At 37.2% G+C, this 9371-nt stretch overlaps 1 protein-coding gene across 3 annotated transcripts in view; it reads right to left on the reverse strand.

Moving 5' to 3' along the window:
• ALPK2 (alpha kinase 2) overlaps nt 1-6294 on the reverse strand; it is a 177581-nt gene extending 171287 nt beyond the window's left edge. For all 3 annotated transcript variants that reach the window (XM_036741840.1, XM_036741841.1, XM_036741842.1), the window contains exons 1-2: nt 6092-6294; nt 5202-5314 (exon numbers count right to left, since the gene is read on the reverse strand). The gene's annotated coding sequence lies outside the window, so the exon portion shown is untranslated. The remainder of the gene's footprint in view (nt 1-5201; nt 5315-6091) is intronic.
• Between the last annotated feature and the right edge of the window lie 3077 nt (nt 6295-9371).

Here is a 9371-nt window from a genome sequence, read left to right on the forward strand (position 1 = left end):
AGTAACTTGCAGGCAGAGGAGAACAGAACTGGATGATCTGCATAATTAAAAGCCCTCTACCTTAAGGTCATGATCAATGGAAAAAGAGGTTTGCTGATTCTTTTATAGCATTTAGTCGTTTGTGGGTTAGGTTAGTGCCCATCAGAGATCTCATACTCCATCTGCCAGACTGAATAACCAGACTGATACCCTTATAAGAAAGCAGAGATTGGGGATTGCGTTCATCATCAATCTGATAGAAGGGTGATGATGCTACATTGGAGTAGGCATAAGACAACATCATCATCATCACTAGCATTTGTATATCACTTTAGGGTTTGAACAGCACTTTAAAAATATAATCTCATTTTGATGCTCACCAATGGCCCTGGGAATTAGGTGCTATTATTATCATCTCCATTTTACAGATGAGAAAACTGAAGCAAACAGGATTAAGTGATTTGCCCAGCATCGCACAGCTAGCAAGTGTTTGAGACTGGGTTTGAAGTCAGGTCTTCCTGACTCCAGCACTTATATTTATGTTTATTTAGGATATGGGTTTATAATGCTAGTTAAGTCCACAACCACTATAGCCAATATTAAGGTTCTTAGAGACACATCCTGCTTTCCTATGCCCCCACTTGTACAATTACCTCTGATTGGGTACACATATTACTGCAAAGAAAGTCCAAGACTGTTGTCATCATATTTGGATTTTCCACCTTCAGTACCATCTGTAGGTAGCTGGTATTGTAAAATAGGAGAATAGACTTAAAATAACAGCTTCAGCTACACACTCATGATTATCAGGGTTGGTTATCCTATCTCCCTGAGGCTGTGCCTTTGATAAATTCCCCAAGAAGGGAGAGGTCTCTCCTCTCCAGCAGTTTCTTGGATCCACCCTTCAGAATAACTTGCCTTATCAAGGTGAATAACTTTTGGATATAGTCCCAGTTGACCCTATCCAGCCCTTTTTTATTCTATTCTCTGTGTGGGGTTACTCAATCTTGAAGCTTAGAGGTCAACAATAAAACTCAGTGACATGCTATTAGAAACCATTCTTCCAGATTGATCCATCCATAAACCCATACTTCAGTGACAATATTCAATTGCAAATCAATCTACAGAACTACTATCATCTAGCCACATTTTTCCACCTTGTACAAAAAGATATTAAGAGATATGGCACCAAACACTTGGTTGAAACCAAGGTATACTATGTCTGCAACCTTCTCTTGATCCACAGGTCCAAAAAAAGGAGTGACATTTTTAGATTTTTTTTATTACTTAGATAAAGATGTAGACTCTGTGCTTTTCAAATGTGTATATAAAAGAAAGCTGAGTGAGACCAGGCTTCATCTCTACAATCTAGCTCCTGCTTACCTGGCCTTTTTTTTTTTTAAATAGAAGTTTTCTTCATGAATTCTACCTTCCCTACTGTTATGGTAATTAGGGTGGGATTTTTTTTGTTTACTCTTTTAGAATGCTAAGGTCATCAAGTGCCTTTAATGAGTCTTGCCTTTCAAATGTAATGGCAAGGAAAAGTGGACTTTTTGCTGTTCTTTGTTTAGGAGTGCTTTTCAGCAATAAGGCAATCAAGTGCCTTTGATTAAGTGTTGCTAGGTGCAAAGTCCCAGGCCCACACGTTTTTTGTTAACTAGGTGTGAAGCCCCAGGCCCACACCCTTTTGCTGATTAGGTGTGAAGCCTTTGGGACCTAAGAAGGGTATATATACTCTGAGGTTATCGTTTTGTTTGGGGGTCTCACTCACTGGAAGAGTGTTGTGTGATGTGACCAGAGGAGACTCTGGGTAGCCGTTGTTAAGGACCCCCCCAGTTTGGAAAACCCAGGTGTTGGTGCTTTTCTTTTTGGTAACTATATGGGATGTCTTGATCAGACAAAGTCTGTCTGTTGATTTGTGTTATTTGCTTTATTTATGTTTTTTCTATTTGTAATTTCTGTTTGTATTTGCTCTGAAGTTCAGGGTGCTAGCTGAACTAAGTGAATGATATATGTATGTTTGATTAAAGTGAGATGGTAAACCCCTTAAAGTTGTTTTCCTTGGAAAAGCAGGTCAAAGAACCTGTGCTAGCAGCCCTCCTGTGTGCTGGTGTTATTGGCCTTACACAGCCACAGTAGCTGCAAGTAACATCATTGTTACACCTACTAGCTGTTCAACAATAAGAGTTGTAACAGTAATAGCTAACATTCATGAAGCACTTTAAGGTTTTCAAAGTTTTTTAGATGTATTTTCTCATCTGATTCTCACCACAACTCTATGAGGTAGGTACTATAACAAATGAGCAAACTGGCTAAACCAGGTTAAATCACCTGCCAAAGTGAGTAAGTGTCTGAGGCTCTAAATCTAGGGCTTTATCCACCATGGCACCTAGCAACCCACCTCCCATCTCTGTGAAGCTATTCAAGCTGTTCCCTATACCTCGAATGCCTTTCTCCTGCATCTCAGAATCTGTATTCCCTCAAAGATTACAGAGCTGAGCTCCTTTGTGAAGACTTCCCTGATCTCCCTTCCCCTTCTCCATTACATCTCTCCTTGTACCAAACTTACTTGTGTGTATGTATGAGTGTGTGTGTGTGTGTGTGTGTGTGTGTGTGTGTGTGTGTGTGTGTTTTTCTCTCCCCATTGGATGTAAGTTCCTTGAAGGCAAGGACTGTTTCCTTTGTATCTTTGTATCCCACCAACCAATATAATAAGTAATGGAGCCAGGACTCTAACCCAGGTCCTCTGACATTAAATCTAGTATTTGTTGCACTGTACCATACTTTTTCCATTATTTTTCAGTATATCAACAATGGATCATTTGTTAATATTGTTTACATTGTTTTGTTTTTAATCATTTCTGTAAGCTCTTTAAAAGTTGCCAGGTGCTATTATACCAATCTCTTCACCTAGCTCAGCCTTCATTTCCTTATTTATCATAATTTTTGTTCTCTCTTTTCCAGTTTGAAGATTGGTGGAGAAGATGGCAGAAGAGTAGAAGCTAATACTCTTGCCTTCTGTTTGTCATATGTTAACTTTAAATCATCTGCCCCAAGCAGTGAACCCATCCTTTCCTTGTTCTTTTTTCCCTTTCCAAATAAACCTAAAAAAATTCTTTTATCATTCATATATATTGCAACCTTCTATTCTTTTTCAGTTTTAACCATCCTGATACTCTTCTTACAGGTTCATGCCACTTCTCTAGTCATCCTTGATCACATGCCTTTTCTTCCATACCTTGTATGCTTCCTTTCAAAATCTGACACCTGTGCAGCAGCCACACTAATCTCTTAGTTGCAGCTCCCTTTTCTTCCTTCTCAGGATCATTTGTCATTGTGGAACATGCTGCTCAAATCCCCCTTAAAGAAGGCTTTCCTCACTAGTGGAGTTTAATTACTCCGTACTTCTTTCCCACATGCTATGTGTTAGGCTCCTTTCTTCCCAGAGTCTTTCTTTCCCTTCAGGGACCTCTTTCTGAAGAGAATGTGGAACCACAATCTATCTTCTCTCTTGATGCTGGAGGTCAGAAGACCAAGACCTGTCTTCTCTCAGATTCTTATCAATTCTGCCCTCTCACAAGAAGGAGCATTCAGTAATCAGCCTCCACCAGCAAGAAAGTCACACAAATGGTCTTTGAGCTATGGGTTACAATTGTATTGTCAAATTTTCATTTGTTAGACCCTCTCCATCCTTTAGAGCTACCTTTCCTCTGGCTATGGAACCATTCTTTTCCTTTCTTTTACCTTTCTCGTACCTATTTTCATATATATGTCTGATTATGTATCATGTCCAGCATTCTTTTATTTTGCTCTTATAAACTCTAAGGTGAAATGCTTGCTTTGCTTCCAGGTATTTGTCACCTTTCACTTCACCAATCCATTTTTTTTGTTAGAACTGAGTTCATAGTGGCAACTATTCGTGTTTCCTCTACTCTCCAAGGCATGAAGTCATCAGTAAAGCATCTAACATATTTTTCAGATGGTCTGCTTTGTACAAACGAGAATTTCAACATATACTTAAAATCTTTCATCACTACTAGAATAATAGAATGTTATAAGTGAGAGAATCCTTAAAGATAATTTAGTCCTATCCCTTAGCTCAATTTTGCTACCCTTTTTCAGAAAGCATTGTTCATATCATCCAGCCAGTTTGGTGGTCTGTAGAATACTCCCAGTTATATCACACCTATTTCTCTATCCTTTTATCCTCACCCAAATGTCACCTTTGGGGTGACAGATTTAATTAACTTTTCTTTTTACCCAGAGAAGATGATATAATTCAGATCTAGCCTCTTTTGTTTGTATAAGAAAGGTTAAACCAATGCTTTAATGAACATAGGTAGATTTTAAATTCTAATTATTTACCTCATGATGTATGTATACATTCAGTACAGATTCGATATAACATTTCAGTCTTAGGATTCTATGATAACTTATGCTTATCTATCATCTAAGTTTATACTTTTAAAAAATTCTCATCTATATTTTTAAAATTTTGAACATAAAAAGACTACTATTTGTTTTTCCTATCAAAATAACTTTGTTATATTCTTAGGCACAGCATTTAAATACAATATTTTAATTATACTTTTGTACATATATTATTAAAATTACTTAATTTTCCTAACAACTAAAATAAGCCAAATTTTATATTCTAATTTCCCATTTGCTTTGTTCATTATCTCACACATCTGCGGGATTTTTATTGGAAAAATGTTAAAGGTTTTTTACGTTTATGAAAAAAATGTAAGGGAAAGACCAAATACTCATATTGGAAAATTAGTACATTTGTCATAAAGTATATACTTATATGTGCATATATACACCTATGTACATGTATGAGACATTTTAAAAAATGAAATTCAATTAAAAAATAGTGTTTTAAAATTACAGAATGAGAATGCTAATCTTGTCACTTTAAGAAAAATAATTCCTACACTAAATATACCACATTTCCTGTGTTAAATAATACTATTCGAAAAAATTTACTCACAAGGGCTGTGAGTAAATTTTTAAATAATTCAAACAGAAAGGGTCATCTGATGCCTAAATTTAATTTAATCTGCATGCTTGCATCCTGTTTCCAAATGTCTGAATCTCACCGTAGTGAAAAAGTGCTTTTTAGCCACCATATAGATTATGTCAACCCAGAATGATGCCTTTATCTTGGATTTCAATTCCTAAGCATTCCAGCAGAAATATTTTTTTCATGTTATCCCTACCTTGCTTCAGTGTACTTTCATGAGATGCATCATACATCCCTTCAAAGGAGTAAGGCTGTATCACCATCCAAGGAATTCATTCTTTAATCTTCAAAGATGAAGCATACCTTTAGCTAAGGAAAAGGCAATGGATAGTAATTATAGCAGCAGCCCCAGCAATGTTGTTCTTGCTTTTATCTATTTTTAAACGATTGCCAGATGCCTGTAACTGACACCCTTAATCAGAGCAGTTTTAAAGTTTAGATGGGTTCATAAACAAGCAAGATTATGGTATTGCCATTTTACCAACCCTTTTCTCTTGGTTCTATTTTGCCACAAATGCATAATCTCTGTACTGACATTTTGCAAGCTCAAATTAACCTATTTACACTGTCTGACAGCCTTCTGGCAATTTCCACTACCTGCAATAGGCATTATAGGGCTATACAAAAAGTGGGAATTACCAAATAACTCCAAGAAAAGGAGACTTCCTGGCCTAAATAACACAGATAAATTCAGGTCAAAGTTTATGAAGCCTAAATTAGCTAGATAATTGCCTCTGCGGTTGGCATAGCGGTTATTAACAGTTCTATTTCTTCACACGTTTCCTTCTTGTTTTCATTGCTAATTCAACTATAGAGAATTACAAAAAATACCTTTAGTTAAGGCTAAGCAAGAATTTCCTCTTCAAGTTGGATCAGAGTTCCAATAAGCTTAAAAAAATATCATTGAGAATATAGTAAACTAAAACAATGCACAGGGAAATCCACAAATTAGCCTTCAGTTCTTCCTTCATTTGGTTCTGTTTTATGACATTCCACCTGCTTTTACACCCCTCTAGAAAATGTGAGCAGCTATATTCCTAAAGCACAAGCCATTTCAGGTGTAAAGACCAAAGCGTGCATACTTACTTTTCACAAATTTTTGTCCAGGAGTCTCTGGAGGAGGGCTGATGCTGGGAGGGGCTCGAATAGACTAAAATTCCAGGCCTGGGATTTGGAACACAAGATTTAAGTCCTTTTTCAGGGTCTGGCCAAGGAGAAGCTATGTTTATTTTCAGGAATGAGTCTCTCTTCCTAGAAGGTCCTTGGGAAAGTTCTAAAGGAGGAGCATTTTTGCCTGCCCTTGAATTGGCTAGGTCATCGAGCAAAGTGGAGTGTATTTTAGCATCCCTGTGATGAAATTTGAGGGTTGTTTCTGTAGTAGGTGTGACTGACGCTGATGGGGCCCTGGCAGAGGGCTAAGTGTGAAATGCTGCCCTGGAGAACTGATGAAGCACAGGGACAAGTTATCACTGATGGCTGGGGAGGCTGAACAACACCCTGCAAACTTCACACAGTACTTTGGGGTCAGCTACACTAACTTTAGAAAAACAAAACATGTCACAATGGAAGGGGGTAAAGGCTAAAATGAAACAACTGTCTCTAGGAAAGAAAATTTTAATGACTAAAAGTACATGTAGTAAATACAACTGAATAAGTGGATCATACTTCTGTGCTATTCATTTAGAAGGAGTTCTACTCTCCTGTGAAGTCTCCCAGGAAAAGTGGAAGGCAAAGAGGGGCCATATTTCAGGGCTGCCTCCAGCTGCTCTTCCATACTTCCTATTCCTGACCAATGAGAAAGAAATTGGAATGAGTCCAGAAGAAACAGCCAGGTGAGAGGCCAGAGACAGCAAAGGCTTTTCTTGATGAGCACTCTCATCACTCACATTTAGAACAGGGAATCCCAAAAGTCTTTGTGTGGTTTTAAACTTTTAAAAATTAAAACCGCATGAAGTCTTCTGGGATACCCTATATATTGTTTGAAAGCTTACCAAGCGCTGTACTTATAACAGCCCTCTGGAAAGGCATTGCTAGAATTAGCTTTTAAAAATATATGCAGATATTGAGGTTCAGAGAGATCAAGAGCTTGTCCACTGGTACATCTGCCACTTCCTTCAGGAGGCTTTTCCTTATTCCTTAGATGTTACCCTTCCTCTCCCACCTCTCAAATCACTATCTATTTATTTTGCTTATATCCTGTTTGTACTTATCTGTGAACATGTTAAACCCTTCCCTAACAGAATATAAGTTCTTTGAGGGAAAAATTTGACTCATTTTTCTATTCCCCAGAGCCAGCCAGAGCCTGGCACATAGTAGGTGTCTTAATAAAGGATTTTGTTTTGGTTTTTTTAGATCTGAGAAAGGACTTTTTTTTTTAATCTGTGATGTGCTTATTGATTGATGGATAATAAATGTGAATTTAGACTTCAATCCAGGTCTGATTCAAAGTCCAAGGTTCTTTCCACTACAGGATACAAGCAATATTTAGTGTTCCTATTAACTTAAACCATCAAGAAATAAAACTGAAAAAATAAAGTTATTTTTTAAAAACTGGATCTTCTTTGAGTCCATGAAAGGGCCACTTCCTTGTAACAACTTGGAATTGCTCTCATAATACCTTAATGTATGATATCTGGATACTGACAGCATAGTTAGAAAAAAAAAAGGATCTAATTGGAGTCTGGCAGCTAAAATTAGCAACATCAAGAAATGAGTAGGGTAGAGCCAACGACCTTGAAAGTAATATACTGTAAATGTCCATTCTCTAGTAAACAGCATAATGTTTTCCAATTGCAGAAGGATCATGTACCAAAGAGTATAGAGTGAATAGGTGATATACATATACAAATACACATGCATACATATACATATATGTGTGCCTGCACACATACGCATTACATAGACATATACGTATGACTTACATCATAGGAAGGTATTTGAAAGGAACTTTGAGGCCAGCAAGTCCAACCCCCTCATTTTACAAATAAGTTAATGCTGTATGAATGAATCCAACCATTCTAGAAAGCAGTCTGGAACAATACCCTAAGGGTTATAAAACTGTGCACACCTTTTGATTCAGCAATACCACTATTAGGTCTGTATCCCAAAGAGATCATATAAATGGGAAAAGGATTCATATGTTGTGGTGGCAAGCAGGGTGTAACTTTTTGCTGTCTTTTGTTTTGGAGTGCTTCTCAGCACTAGGGCAATCAAGTGCCTTTGAGTCTTTCCTTTGTTTCAATCAAGTCTTTGATTGAATCTGGAGTCTTTGACAACCTGCTTAAGTCACAGGAAGGCTAAGGTCACATGTGTTTGAGTCACATGGTTGTGAAGCCCTCTGACCCTGAAGAAGTGTATATATATATATATAGATATAGATATATAGATAGATAGATAGATAGATATAGATAGATATATAGATATAGATATAGATATCAATATATAGATATATACTCTGAGGTCAGCATTTTGCTTGGGGCTCACTCACTGGAAGAGTATAGTGTGATTTTACCAGACTAGACTCTGGGCAGTCATTGGAGCCCCCGGCTTTGAAAAACCCAGATGTTGGTGCTTCCCTCTCTGGTAACTATGTGAGTAATGTCTTGGACAGACAGCTAGAAGCCTATCTGCTGATTTGTGTTATTTTGCTCTGTTTATATAATTTCTGCTTGTAATTTCTGTTTGTGTTTTCTCTGAAGTTCGGGGTGCTGACTTTTTCCCCTGAACTAAGTGAATGATATATGTATGTTTAATTAAAGTGAGATTGTAAACCCCTTAAAGTTTCTTTCCTTAGAAAAGCAGATCAAAGAATCCATGCTAGCAGCCCTCCTGTGTGCTGGTGTTATTGGTCTTACATAGCCACAGTAGCATTGTTGTTACACATGTACAAAAATATTTATAGCAGCTCTTTTTGTGGTGGCAAAGAGTTGGAAATTGAGGGGATGCCCATCAAATGAGCCATGGCTGAACAAGCTGTGGTGTATGAATATAATGGAATACTATTGTTCTATAAGAAATGATGAGTGGGAGGATTTCGGAAAAACCTGGAAAGACTTATACGAATTGATGCTGAGTGAAGTGAGCAGAACAAAGGAGAACATTGTACGCAGTAACAGCAACATTGTGTGATGAGCAACTGATAGACTTAGCTCTTCTCAGCAACACAATGATCTAAGACAATTTCAAAAGACTCATGATGGAAAACGCTATCCACATCCAGAGAAAGAACTATGGAGTCTGAATGCAGATCAAAGCATACTATTTTATCTTTTTTTCTTTCTTGTGATTTTTCCCTTTTGTTCTGATTCTTCTTTCACAATATGACTAATGTGGAAATATGTTTAATATTATTGTACATGTATAGCCT

This window comes from Trichosurus vulpecula, chromosome 1 (assembly GCF_011100635.1).
Source record: "Trichosurus vulpecula isolate mTriVul1 chromosome 1, mTriVul1.pri, whole genome shotgun sequence".
In the NCBI taxonomy this organism is placed as follows: Eukaryota; Metazoa; Chordata; class Mammalia; order Diprotodontia; family Phalangeridae; genus Trichosurus; species Trichosurus vulpecula.